The sequence below is a fragment of the Notamacropus eugenii genome, chromosome 1 (assembly GCF_028372415.1).
Source record: "Notamacropus eugenii isolate mMacEug1 chromosome 1, mMacEug1.pri_v2, whole genome shotgun sequence".
NCBI classification, from domain to species: Eukaryota; Metazoa; Chordata; class Mammalia; order Diprotodontia; family Macropodidae; genus Notamacropus; species Notamacropus eugenii.
The window spans coordinates 747574502-747590174 of NC_092872.1; the positions used below are offsets into that span (position 1 = coordinate 747574502).

At 35.7% G+C, this 15673-nt stretch overlaps 1 pseudogene; it reads right to left on the reverse strand.

The window, feature by feature from the left end:
* Nucleotides 1-14903: 14903 nt before the first annotated feature.
* LOC140520499 (centrin-1-like) lies at nucleotides 14904-15461 on the reverse strand (annotated as a pseudogene).
* Nucleotides 15462-15673: the final 212 nt, after the last annotated feature.

Consider the following 15673-nt stretch of genomic DNA (forward strand, 5'->3'; position numbering starts at 1 on the left):
TGAAAAAAGATTTCAGCTTGAAATAGAAATCTTGCCAAATGGAAAAGATGTTTTCAGGAGGAATGTCAGTCAATATATATGTATTAAGCATCTTTTGCTGTTGACTAGTCACTTCAGTTTTGTCCAACTCTTTATGACCCAATTGACATTTTCTTGGCAAAGATATTGGAGTACTTTGCTTTTTCCTTCTCCAGATAATTTTCTAGATGAGAAACTGAGGCAAACAGGATTAAGTGACTTGCCCAGGATCTCAGAGCTAGAAAGTATATGAGGTCAGATTTGAATCTTCCTGATTCCAGGTCTAGTGTGCTATCCACTCTACCATTTAGCTGCTAGTAAGCATCTATCACCTGCCAGGAACTTTGTTAAACACTAGGGACACAAGGAATGACAAAAGACAGTCCCTATTCTTAAGGAGTTCATAGTCTAATGGGAGAAACAACTATGTATAAACAAGAAAAAATATAGTATAAATTAGAGATAATAAACAGAGGAATCACAGAGAGGAGGTGGGCGCCCCTTTCTTTGAAGCCTCCAAGCATAGGTTACACCATTCCTTCTTGGGCATATTATAACGAGCATTCACTTGATGTATGGATCAGACTGGATGACACTTAGGTCCTTCTAACTCCCAAATTCTGTGATTTTCTGACCTCAATGTCCTCCAACATCCTGAAAGAGTTTCTCTTTAAGCTCCAGTTTATTAATATCTTAGAAAATGTGCAACTCAGAACAGAATACAACACTCTCAGATTTAGTCTGACCAGGACAAAGTATATCAGGAAAATCATTTGTCTAGTTGTGGAGACAGTTTGTCTCCTAATGGAGCCTTAGATTACATTAGTTCTTTGAGTAGCTGTGTCACACTGTTCACTGTTTTTGAGCTTATATTCCACTAAAATCCCAGGTTGTTTTGCCAATTAAATATTTTACTGAAATGCCTTCCTCCATCTTATACTTTTGAAGGTGAGTAGGGCGATAAAAGTGAGTAACTGGGCATTCTTGAAGTTTCTGATCATTGACTGAACACTGGAGAGGCAAAAAAATGAAATGATAATATAATTAAAAGAATAGAAAAAATGAGTAGGAATTGGATGAATAAATTATAAGGAGACTTAAGAACACGAATGAGAGTAGTAAGGTAATAGGAGAGGGAGGGCAAGCAATTGCGTGAAGGGGGAGGAATTTCAAAGTTCAGGAGGTGGCACAGTTTTTAGTGAATATGAGTTAGAAGGGATGACCTCTCCAGTAGGATGATAGATTGGAAAGTCACTAAAAAGTAGAAATTCAAAACATGCAGCTTTAAAATGATGTCAGCATGACTAGGGAAGTCACTGAGGATCATGATAGTTTAAGGAGTAGAAAACTATAATACAGGAATCAATGTCCTAGGGAAAGATGAGAAAATATCTTAGAGGTAAGTCAATAATAGTGACAAGAGAAATAAGAAAGTATAATTTAACAATGTTAACTTTAAAATAAGTATTTCTCAATTGAGAACAGTAAAGTAAATTTCAGAAATGGCAGCAAGGAGCAAAGAAAATGACTAACTTCTCAGTCCTGTAAGAGGAAAGGGATAAGATAAGTGAAGAAAATTTTCATCAACTTCTTTGAATAGAAATGGACATTGCAAGAAGCAAATATTCTATTATTTCATTGATGTATTCTGTGATTATGCCATTATATGTTTCTGTGACCTCATGTTCCCATGTCCAAGTACATGGACATATATCACATGCCCTTCCATGCTACTATTATTGTTGTCAATCACTTTCTAAATGTCCTTCAGTGGAGGACTTCATCTGATCCTTCAGTCCATTCTCTAAGTCTCTTGGCATTGGTTCGCTGTACTGCAAATGAAGCATGTCAACATGGTTCCTGTTTCATGGCAATGAACATGAATGAATGAATGAAGAGTGAGGAGGTACACCACTCAAAGCCATCACACAGATCATTGAGGAGAACAGTAAGTGAATTATCAATATAGCTTGTGAACTCTCCAATCAAATCTAGTAATGAATTAATTTCATTCATTTATCAAGTTAATGTAGACATCTTCCCTCCATATTTAACAAACTGGAGTACTTCACTTTACCTCTCTCTCCCTCCCTCCTTCCCTCCCTCTCTCTCTCTCTGTCTCTTTCTCTGTCTCTGTCTCTCTCTTTGTCTCTCTCTCTCTGTCTCTTAACACATAGATACATACATATATAGATGTACATTTTGTCCCTTGTCTCCCAAATATTCACTCAGTTAGAGGACAACTTTCACTGAATTTTAATCATGAAAAATACTATCCTTCTGCAAATGTACATTGGTCTTCCCACAATAGACACTCAAAGGTTCATTCATATATTACAATAACTTGCTACATGAAAGAGGCAACTTGGCCATAGATGCAAAAAGTTGAGGGGGAAGCATATTTTTTGCTAATGTTTGTGTGAATATTGATCCCAACATGTTGGGTCCATGAGATTTATCTCTCACATCTAAAAATGTACCAACAAAGTATTTCCACTTAGCTAAAAACTTCTGCTTCAGGGTAACAGTGACTAGACAGGGAAGGAGTAGTGATCAAAATGGCCTCCATACATTATTTGAAGACACTTGAGACTTTCCAGCTTGGTGCGCATGCGCACACATGAGTGTATCTCTGGAGAGGTGTGTCAGCTGTCCAGTCTTCCTGGGATGCTTTCTTTCCTCATCTCTACCTCTCTTAATCACCTGATCTCTTTCACCCTCAAGTTCAGTGCTAGTTCCTCCATAAGTCACTTTTTCCTCTTTTGAGTTGTTAGTGATTTCTTCCTCCACTAAAGTGGTCTTGTTTTTCCTTTGTAATCATTACTAGCTGTTGAGATGACCCCCTTCTCACAAGAAGAAGCATTCAGACCTTATTCTGTAGATTTCTAGGAAAAAGAATTTTCAATAAAACTATATTGACTTCTTGCTAATTGGGAAGAAACCAGAAAACCTGTATGGCAGAGAAACAGCATATTAGCAATGAAAACTAGAATGAGGGGAGGAAGGCAGGGGGTAATATCTGCAGAGTATGTGGAAATGGACTACTGGTTGAATAGGAAGGCTAGACACTTGAGAATATAAGCTTTGAAGCTACATAACTGATTGGAGATGTTGTTTCCAGAAAGATGGGTTTCCATCTCTCTTATTTCTGAGACCCAAATGAATATCTGGGCTACTGATGGTTGCGTATCCTCCATTTGTGGGAACAGGCTTCAGGTAAGTATGTGGCTGCATCCCAGCTCCAGTTCCTGAAGTCTGTTCCTATAGAAATTGATTTCCATTATCTCTCTTGGATACTATGTTTAAGCATTTAGTTTTTATGAAATTGATGCCAAAGTCTGTTTTTTTGTTTCCTAGACAAAAACAAGATTGATCTTAGCTGTTTTTAGATTTCTATTTGTTCTAAATCTAAATAGGTTGACTGTAAATGAAAGAGGAATAATAGCTGTGTCAGTATGCAGAGAGGAAGGCTGGTATATAATCTCTCTCCTTACTTTTTTAAAAAATCCTTAAAAAGAAAGGGTTTCTTAAAGAGTTGCTCATCAATGCTTTCCTAATAATCATTTTTTCAAAAGAACAGCACTAAATTAAATTTGGATTTTCCTTCTTCACATCAACAGGAGCCAAAACACAATATATATATACATATACACACATATTTATATATGCATATGTATATATGTATGCATTTATATAAATATATACGCATACATACATATATACATATGTATGTATATATTATATCATTATATGAATCTTGCATACATATATTTGATATATGTATATATACACAGATATCCTACATATACATATAGACACATATACATAATCTACTTATATTTGTGCACACACACATATGTGCTTATGTATTTTTTTCTGATATTAACTCTAAATCTTCCTCTTTACAATTTCTATTTATTGTTCCTGCTTCTATCCAATGGAACCAAAATGGATGAGTTTAAAATCCTCTTCCAATTTGACAAACCTGTAAAAACTTGGCAATGATTTTCAGTCTCCCTATCCCCCTACAGTTTCTCTTCTTTAGGCTAAGCATCTTAAATTTCTTATTCTGATGTGTGTGGGAAAGGGAAAGGAACAAGCATTTATTATGCACCTACTGTGTGCCAGGACCTCTGCTATTTTTTAATAATATTTTAAAATATTATTTTGTTTGATCATCATAGGAATCCTTGAAGATAGGTGCTGTATCAGGAGTGAAGAACCTGCAGCCTGAAGGCCACATGTGGCCCTCTAGGTCCCCAAGTGTGTCCCTTTGACTGAATCCAAACTTGACAGAACAAGTCCCCTTAATAAAAGAATTTCTTCTGTAAAACTTGGACTCAGTCAAAAGGCCATACCCAAGGAACTAGAAGGTCCCATGTGACCTTGGGACGGCAGGTTCCCCAACCCTGTGCTTTATTATCATTTTCCATCAATAAACAGAGGTTAAGTGACTTACCCAGGGTTACACAGCGAGTGTGTGTCTGAGTTCAAATCTGCAATCAAGTTTTCTTGGTTCTTGGACCAGTATTCTATCCAGTTTATTATGTAGTTGCTTATCTAACTTCATAGAATAATCTCAAGGCTTTTTTACAATCCTACTTTCCCTTCTTTGGAGACTTACCAGTTTGTCAATTGTCTTTTTATTTGCATTTTCTTAAAATATGGCAAAAAGACCTGAATGTAACATGAACTTGCCTGGTCTGAGTACCAAGGAACTTTCATTTCCTTTATCCTGGGCACTATGAATATCTTAATACTGTCTAAGGGAATGTGAACCTCCTATAGCCATCCTTAAGCAACAGTATTCCTCAAGGGCCTATAATATTCCAGGCAGCTGTGCTAAGGATTTGGGGTACAAAGGAAAAGTCAAATCTTGTTCTCTGGGAACTCCCAACAAGGCACAGTGGACAAAACAGAAAGAAATATGTACAAACAAGATATACACGGGCTAAATTGGAGATCATCAACAGAGGGAAGTATTTTACGCAGTGTTTGGTATATAATAAAAACTTAATTCAATCTTTTTTTCATCTGTTCATTCATTTATATATTCATTCGTTTATACATTCTTTCATCCCTTAAGATGTAGCTTGAACGACGTGTTTTTCAAAAAGTCTTCTAGATACTTCTCATTGGAAATATATATATATATAATTTTTCCCCTCTATGGTACACTTTTATAACTTACTTAGACATTGATTTTCCAGCCTAATTTTCATGGATTTTTTAAGCTTCCCTATTTGATTTTCTTAGTGAACTGCAATCTGATTGCTGATTTCTGACTCCACAAGAGGATTAATTTCACCAATATCTAATCTCAATAGGTTTGACCTCCAGTTGAGTCATTGCCTTTCATAAAGGGCATCAGATATAAATCATACTTCACAGACTTTTCCACTAAAATCCTTAATAATAACAATGCCTTACATTTACATAACATTCAGTAGCTTACTAATCCTTTGCACATTCATTTTCTCATTTGAGCCCCTATAAAGACCAGTGAGGGAGGTTGGACAGGTTGATATTATTATCTGCATTCTAGAGGTAAGGGATTAGCTCAGTTCCTTCAGAAGCTTAGTTGACTGCACAAACCTGCAATGCTCTGGTACCTCTAAGCTAGTTGAGCCCTTCATTATCTGTTATCTCCAGTGACCCTCTTGTTCTCACCTTTAATTTCCTCTAATCCCCTTCCCTGTTACCTCCCACTCAACCCAAAGCTATTAGTCACTCCCCCATCACATCCAGATCTTCGTCTTTCTGTATATAAGGTCCATCTTGCCCCTCTCTTAAATAACTCAGATTCTTAAAATCTGGCCAATAGCACTGATTCTTAAAATCTCACCTACCCCAACTGGTGCTTTAACAAACACTCTCTGACTGAAAGAAGGTTTGGGTTGAATTCTTTTGAGACAGGACCTGTACCATTTGCCCTTGAATTTGGGGTTCCTAGCAACCCTAAATCACAACATAATCACTTGTCCAGTTTTATACAGCTACTAAGGGTTAGAACTCAGACTTGGATTAATTTTTGGGTCCAGTCTTGGGTCCACTTTTTTGACTGCACATCCAATGCACATTTTTAAAATTTAAAATTAAATTAAATTTAAAACTCCTGACTTTGTTATATTTTAGTGTAAAAAATACTTTTACTGAAGTCTCCTTCTACCCCCTCCCAATAACTCATCATGGTGTGGAAATGATCCTGGAATTGCAAAGGCTATGTCAGAAGAGCATAAATTACGGTGAGTTCTACCAAGAAGGAAAGGCTCCAAAGAGGAACCTGAAGATGCCTTACATGTTTATTGTTTAAGAACCTCCACTCTCAGTCATTTATCATTCATGCCTAATTCTTCTTGACCTCATTTGGGATTTTCTTGACAAAGATATTGGAGTGGTTTCTCATTTCCTTCTTCATCTCATTTTACAGATGAGGAAACTGAGGCAAACAGTTAAGTGAATTATCCTTGATCACACAGCTAGTAAGTATCTGAGGCCAGATTTCAACCCAGGAAGATGAGGCTTCTTGACTACAGACTCAGTGTTCGAACCATTGCCAAGAATTGCATAACTGAATGTGGAGAAGTTCATTGCCAGATTTGACAAATGACAATTTGTATTTTTCTTTTACACAGAAGTTCTCCAAGGCCATCAGTACAGATGGATATAATGAAAAAAATGGGCTGGATTGAAGCCCAAGGACCTAGGTTCAAATTTTTACTGTTCCACTGACTACTGTGAGCTTGAGCACATGATGGAACCTCTTTAATTGTAGTTTCATCATATGTAAAATGAGATAAACTATGAATTCTTGCAGATCTGCCCCTGATTCTTCAAACTTTTCCATATCACTTCTCTTCTGTTTCTGCTTCCTTTCTTGGGTGTTGCCTTCCCCCTTCCAGTGAAAGCTCCTGCAGGATGGGGACTACTCCTCTTGTTCATGGCTGTGAATAAATATTCAATGTTTAGCGCAGTGCTTGATAAATAGTAAACATTTAATAAATGTTTTTTTCTACTCCAATTTTATACACGTTGATGACTTTAGTAAGGATTTCATCATACAGCAATCAAAATCCATGTTGGTTGAAAGAATATTCATTTCTTGTTGAATAAAACATATATGAAGGCATTTTTATTAGAGGGTACTATGTGCCAAACATTGTGTCAAGCTCTGGGGATGCAAATACGGATCTCATATTTTACCTTTAAAATCGCATTATAGGCAGACGTTTGCTGTAAACATTTAATAACTTATTCTCCCTAAAATTTCATGTAGAACACTTTTAAGTTTGATCTGTTTTATTAACACTTTCTCCATCATTTTATTCAATCTAGATAATCAGTAGTACACTAAATCCAACCTTGATTTATAGTTTGTTGATTTCACATTGAAAATTTAATAATCAGCTCTCCTCAATCAGTTCAGTCTGCCTCGAGCACACCCCTGTAAGGAGGAGAGTAGAAAACTGTGGAGTCATATGGGATTGCAGAACCTTTGTATATATCCTTACCAAAAACTAATCAGCACTACCACCGGGAAGTTATTTCATTTTAGAAATTAATTTGATTTCATCTATCTTGATTTTCAGTAGAGTGAGAAAACAAACTGTCACAAGTCTTCGTTGGATAATTTTTCTTATCAAAATATTTTATAGGACCTTAGCAATTTGAGAGGTAATTAGTACATTTTCCTTCCCTTCTTATTTTTTTTTCTTGTACAGGAAACTAAAGACCTAGATTGTTGAAGTGAATTTCCCAAGGTCCCAAAGCTAGTTAATGATACAATTCGTATATGAACCAACTCCCAGGATAGTATTATTTTCTTCTTCATTTTTTTACATTGAATTCTGATTCTCAAAGTCACCCCTCACTATATATATGTATATATATATATGTGTGTGTGTGTGTATATGTGTGTGTAAGTATGTATATGTGTATATATATATATGTTTACCCTGACTTTGGAAATGAAATTATGAATAATAACGCCTTTCTTTTCTATTAAGTATGAATTTTCCAGTTTGCTATTCAAGATACTTTATAATCTGTATCTCACAAATGTGCCAAAATACGATTATGCCTCCAAATTCCAACTTAAATAAAGCTTCCTCCATGAAGTCATTCTTGATCTATCCCCTCATGCACCATTTTCTTCAGGTTGACTTTTCTAACCTCATCAACCACTAGCTTTCAATTTCACTTACATGTAACTGCAGTATACAATTACATTTTTTACATTGTAATGTTTCATATATATATATATATCTACATAGGCAAATAGATGATAGAGGAGATAGATACACAGAGACAGACACACACACACACACAAAGAAAAAGAGAGAGATGTATTTTATGTCTTGTACTATAGATTGTAAACTTTTTGTGAGTATGGTTTCTTTCCTTCCTTGTAATTACACCTGTGATTAGCACAGTACTAGGAAAAGAGTAGACATTAAATGAAGTACTTTTTGAGTATTGCTTTTTCCTCATTCTCCCAGTGCCTCTGAGCCATGATTTGTTTTGCCACCTTGTCTTTGATGATAATAGCACCACCTAGAGGCAGGTTGGTTGTGCAGTACATAGAGTGTTGAGCCTGAAGTCAGGGAGACCTCAGTTCCAATAGCTTAAGACACGTAATAGCCATATAGCTCAATAGCCTTGAGCAGGTCATTTAACCTCTGTTTGTCTCGGTATCTTCTTTTGTAAAATGGAGATAAGAGCACCTACCACTCAAGGTTGATCAAATGATATAATAGTTGTAATATATTTAGCACAGTGCTTGACACATAGAAAAGCTCTTTATAAATGTAAAAGCTCCTTATAAATCATCACCATATTGTCCAATAAAATGTTAGGTTTTTGTGAGTATTGTTTGTCTCATTCTTTGTGATTATAATTATAATTGGCGCAGCACTAGGGACCTAGTAGGCATTTCATTAAAGGCATTTTTCCCCCTTTATTGTTTTGTTCTACCTCTTCCACTTCCTAACTATGAATGACAGACCTGGGTCTTTCCTTTACCAACTTCTCCATCAGTCATAGTAACATCTTTCTTGCCATGTAGTGGCACCTAGGTGGCATAGCAGATACAGCAGGAGGGGACAGGAAGACCTGAGTTCAAATCTAGCCTAAGACACTCACTAGCTGTGAACTTGGCCAAGGCACTTAAATGCACCCTGCCTTACTTTCTCCATTTGTAAAATTTGAATAATAACAGCACCTACCTCAGGGTTCTTGAGAGAATCAAATGTATACAGAGCTTACTGTATGCCACGACTGTAATAAATGTTTTGTAATTATTATCTAATTTAGTTCTTACCACTACCCTGAGAGATAAGTGCTATTATCCCCATTTTGCAGATAAGGAAACAGAGGCAAATATAAGTTAAACACTAAATATTTGAAAAACTCTAAATATTGTCTATGACACGTAGTAAGAATTTAATAAATGCTTCCTTTCTTTCTTCTAGCCATAGATCATAACTCAAAGTCAATCTCATCTCTTCACATTCATACACTCTATACAACTTATGGGTTTCTAAGGCATGTCAGTCCTACATCCCAATCATCTCTTGTATATGGCCTCTCCTCTCCATTCATATGATCGCCACTTTGCTAATATTCTAAGCTGCACCTTGACAATTGACTATAATCTCTTAATCTATCTGACTCCATTTTGTTGATCAGTCATTTTTAAGTCTTGTCTCATTCCTCATGACCTCATTGAGAGTTTTTCAGCAAAGACACTTGGGTGGTTTGCCATTTTCTTCTCTAGGTCATTGTACAGATGAGGAAACTGACAGAAAAAGGGTTAAGTGGCTTGTCTAGGGTCACACAGCCAATGATTATTTGAGGTTAGTTATGAACTCAGGAAGAGGAAACTTCCTGACTCCAGGCCTGACATCCTATCCAATGCCATTCCCGTTCCTTTTCCAGAAAGCTGCCAAAATAATACCTTTAAAGAACAAATTTGAATAAATCTTGTGACATTTTAGTGGCTCTTCATAGACCCAGTTTAGATTTGTTCCAAGAATCTAAGCCAAGTCTAATGGTGTAGAATGTGAAGATTGCTCCTCTATCCCCTTTTTAAATTAGGCTAAATATTTGCCTTTCTTCAGTGTCCAATAAAATCTCTTTTCTCAAGGATTTTTGCAATGACAGTGGTCTAATAAACACAACTTCTAGTCCTTTCAGAATCTGAGGCTGAATTCTTTTTGGTCATTTGACTAGAAGTTCTCAAAGGGAAATTTGTTGATCCTTTATTGTCTACTTACTTGTCTTGTATATCCACTTCCACTTAGATATTTTCACTCCAATTTTTAAAGCAACTGGCACTCATTTGGATGGAGAAATAGGAACAAGAAACAATGGAACACCTCTGCTTTCTCTCTGTTGTTAGCTTCCATTGTCCTACAGACCCCAAACAGCAGAGCCTTCTTTGATCTCTCTCTTTCAGAGTATATCTTAAACCAAGAAATAAACTGCATTTATTGTGCTTGGTTTCTAGTCTCTCACTGTGAACTTCATCACTCCTGAACATTTTTCATAGGATCTACCTAAGTTCATATTCATTTTCTGTTCATTTTTTACCTTCTTTTCATTTTCTGTTCATGTCCATTCTAAATGTAATTTTTTTTAAAAAAAAACATTCTTCTGCATTTATATCAGCCTTTTCAAACAATTGTCTCTTTAAAATTTGTTCCTTTTTTCTTCAGAATTTGGTTCTCCAGTGACTTTACCTGGAGAATGTTAATTAATGAGATCCTCGCTATATCACCTTTAACTTTGTTTTTTGTTTTGTTTTGTTTTTTTGTTTTGTTTTGTTTTTATCAATTCTTCTAACATTTAGGCTGCATATCCAGCATTCTCCCCTCTTTGTCTGTTGCAACATATAAGGCGGAGGGGTTACTTTATCTCAGTGTTTCTATCTTTTTATTCCTAGCAAAAGCTTGTTTTGTAGGGAAGATGAACTCTAGAATGGAACTCACCATTCTTGTTTCATGCAGATTTTGAAGGATAAAACTGTAATGAAGCCAATTCAGTAATTATTAATGGCTTTCCTTCTGGAAGAAAGAGGGAGAGCTCCAACAGATGTCTGGATTATTGAAATCCCTAATCCTTACTATGTTATATCACTGTGATGAGTGGTGCTATGTTTCCTGAACTGCTCATGTATTACTTACTTATGCCAATATGGGCTGTAGTTAGCATCAAACATGAAGGCATCCTTGTTTCTCTCTGAATTAGTATTAAACTATACTCTCTGTCATATTTTCCCCTTCTAATTCCTTGATTATTGGCCATGAGTATATGTTTTCAACCCATTTACCCATCACCTTGTTGTTGAATAAGACGTAAATGTAGAGAGCTGATTTAGATCCAGATTTCAGCCCAATTAATGCCAGTGATCCTTGTATAAGCAAAGGGAATTTCTGTGCTTTAGGATCTCAAGTTTCTCTTGATTATTGCCTAAAGTTTGGGTGATTTTTGAATACAAATTTGAAGTCTCGTTCTTTAACTAGTGGTCTTTCTTTTGATTTTTGTCTCCTGTGAAGTTTAAGGTATATATTCCTTTCTTTCTTAATAGTTACTCACTGTGGCATCTAGCTTAGAGATGAGATATAAGCATTTCTCCCCCTTTCTCTTCAATTCTTTGGGTTTCTAAGGCTGTTTGATTAGATTTGCAAAATGTTAGGAAAATTTTTCTTGCGTTTTCTACTTAGATTCCTCTGCAGTCCATGTGTCTGCAACCCAATATGTTAGAAATGCCAACCTCATTCTCAAGGTGACAGACAGACAGACACAGATACACACAGATATTTACCTTCTATCTTGATTTATTGATGTCCAAGTTCATGTGGATACTTTTTGTGCTTCATGGGTCTTAATAAATGGTAATAAATAACTAATGCCATTTTCTTTTGCACTCATGCTTTTCTAAATCTATAAGGTAAATCTTATGTGACAAACAGATAAGTCATGAACCTCTCCCCCCAAATCTTTAAAATGGGCTTTAAAATTTTGAAATATCTTATTCACTGAGTTATTATGAGATTCAAATGAGATGATGCATAGGATATATTGTGAATAGCTATTAATTTCTCTGGTCAACATTGTTGCAGTCATCATTAAAGTTATTTTTTTCAAGTACAACTCTAATAATGCCTCTTCACTGCTCAATAAACCCCACTGATTCACTATTGCTTCTAGAATAAAATGTAACTCTTCTTCGAATCTTAAAGCTTTTCACAGTCTTGCCCCAACCTACATTTCCAGTCTTATTGCATATTGTATTTTAATCCTATCCCCCAGCAGTTTGACGAAAGTGGCCTTCTTTCTGTACTTTACAAATGATATTCCATCTTCTATCTGTGTACTTTTCTGTGTCTTCCTCAGGCTTGGAATGTATCCTTTCTCACCTCCAAGAATGCCTCACTGCCTTCAACATAGTTCAAATACCACCTCATTGGTCTAGCTGTACAAGATCTCAAACTGTGCTTTAAATAAGTGGTAATTATCAAAACATTCTGGTACTGACTAAGAAATAGAGTAGTGAATCAGTGGAATAAATGAAGTACACATAAAAATAATAATATAGTAAATGCCATAGTAATCTAGTAATATGGTAAACCCAAAGACGCAAGCTTTTGGAACAAAAACTCATTATTTGACAAAAACAACTGGGAAAACTGGAAAAGCATATGGAGGAAACTAGGTATAGATCAACATTTCACACCATATACCAAGATAAGGTCAAAATGGGCACATGACTTACACAAGAAGGGTGACATCATAAACAAATTAAGAGAGCACAGAATACATATGCACATTCGTGCACACACACACACACACATACATACACCTACACACATACATTATTCTCCTTCCACTTCCATGAGAATCGAACCTTACAGATTAGGGCAGTTTTTTCTTGCCGCTTATATTTCTTGTGCTAGTACAGTATTTGACAAATTTTAGGTGTAATTAATGCTGATTGTTTGATTAATCATCATCATCTTTACCTTTTTTTTGAATCCCATCATCATAGTATTAACTCCTGACTTATTTTTCATTATTAATATTTTATTTTTCCCAATTACATTCAAAAACAATTTTATCACTTTTTTTTTTCAAATTTTGAATTCCAAATTCTCCCTCCTTTCCCTCTTCCTCTCACTGTGAAGGCAAGCAAATTGACATAGTTTATACGTGTCTAGTGATGTAAGACATATTTCCATGTAAGTTATTCTGTGAAAAAAAGTAAAGAAAAATGTATGTTTGATCTGCATTCTTGCTCTACCAGTTCTTTATCTGGAGATGGACAACACCTTTCATCATATGTCCTACAGAATTTTCTTAAATCATTGTATTGCTGAGAACAGCTAAATTGTTCATGGTCTATCATCACTGTAACACCTGACTTCTGCTGTATAAAGTCACGTGTAATAAGTCACATGCTTATCCCTCATTATCTATTAAAAAGAACAAAAACACTCCTTCAATAGTTATTTATTGATTTGTATCTAAATATGCCAGATAAACATGATGGAAAGTGCCTATGTTCATGTGCAAAAGTATATGCAAATATATATTATACATATTGACACGTACACACACACACACATATATATATATCTTTCATCTATATATATGCATTTAATATTAAGGTCAATCATATAGAGTTTCATTAAAATTCTAAAAATTACCCTTAAGTCTCTATTACCTAAAAATATACTTTATCTATTATGTATCAATTATAACATATAGACTTATACAATTTTCTTTGGCCTAGGAATAATAAAATCATATTGTATTATCTCCATAATATTTGTTTTAAACAGTAAAGACTTTATTCACAGCAGAGAAAATAAATGTCATCAACGCAGAACAGTCTATTGGGACTTACAAAGCAGTGTGTCAGAATACCCATAGGGAACATTTTGTGGTCAGTGTCCATACCTCAGAGGAGAAAGTCAAGGATTTATAAAAACCAAAAATTCTTAGAGCTTGCCAGAAAAGAGGCACTTGTAACAAAATCAGTAGAAAATGGCTATGGTTACATTAGATTTTTAATGAAGACAACAATAGCCAGTTCCCTTCCTTCCAAGCAGGGAAGAAAAGACTCAGCTTTGCTAAATAGTTGAAACCTTACCTACCCTATTTTTCAAAGCAAATAAGCCCTTAAAGCTACCCCAGCACTGACTGGGCAGGATGGTGCCATGGAACATTCCAAGTCCTGAACAAGAAAATAGGTACATCAATGTTTTTCAGAAACAACAAAGCTGGTGAGCTAATTTCTTCTTAAAATAGCTAAGTCAATGAAAATCAAAGGAATGAATGGAAAAGGGAATGAAAAAATGTCTTAGAATGATGACCTACAAGCCAATCACATGGTCCTGCTGTATTATACAGCTGAGCATGGCCGGGGGAAGAAGACATGGTGGAAGCAAGGTGATAAGGGAACCTTAAAGGAGATACTCTATGTTCCCACTTTGGTGGACATAACACTTGAATTTTGCTTTATATAGCATGTGTATATTATGTATGTTGTATATTTGTATATATATGTGTGTGTATATATGTATATATATATATATATGTATATATAATGTAATATTCATGAATGAAAGAAGAGATGCCAGACAAAAGGGGAAATAAGTTTTAGGCCCCCATCTTTAAACCTAGCAGGCTCTGAAGTGGAGAATCCATTGATGAGGTGTATTATCTGGAACTATGTATTTAGAATTCTTTAGAAAACATACAATTGAATCAGGAATTTGCTGATATAACTATCTAGACAAATTAGTGGAAAGGGAAAATCATCCTCCATGCACTATAGTGATGCCTCAAAAAATGAAACCAAGGAAGTTTCATAACCAGTAAATCTATTTGTGTGTGCCTGCAAAAGGGGAAGAGATATTGACCTCAGTGGAGACTGTCTTTGTCACAATACACGGGAACTCCTGTGCGTTGACTTTTCCGTCACTATCCTGATCAACTTCATCAATCATTTCCTGCAATTCCTCATCAGTGAGTCTTTCCCCTGGCTCTTGTGCCACACATTTTAAGTTATTGAAGGAGATTTTTGTTTTTTCATCATCACCAAAGGGTCTAAAAGCCTTTAGAATTACTTCTTTGGTATCCTTTACAGTCATTTTTGGAGTCATCTCAGCCAAGAATTCATTGAAACTGATTTTCCCCATCCCCTCCTTGTCAATATCAGATGTCATTTATTTTTTTCTCTCTTCTTTCTCGGTTTCAAAACCCAGCACTCTCACGGCCACTTTGAGCTCCTTAACATCTATTGTCCCAGTTCCACCTGTATCAAAGAGATCAAATCTTACTCTAATTTCTTGTTTCTGGTCCTCTGTGAGTTCAAGTTTGGGTCCAATCTTCTTTTGGGGGAATGGGGACAGGTCTGGCTTCTTGATGGTACTGGCCATGTCTCTGCTCCTGACAATGGCTAATGTACAGACACTGAGTCCATATTTCTTAAATTATCATTTTACTCCCTACTTCCTAATGGCAAAGTTCTAGTACTCATATTTATTCCTGGTCTTCTTACTCCCTATCTTGAACCCTCTAGAATCCATTCTGCCCACTACTAATGTACATAGACCACTGAAGGTGCTAAAGGTGCCTTAATGATTAAGGG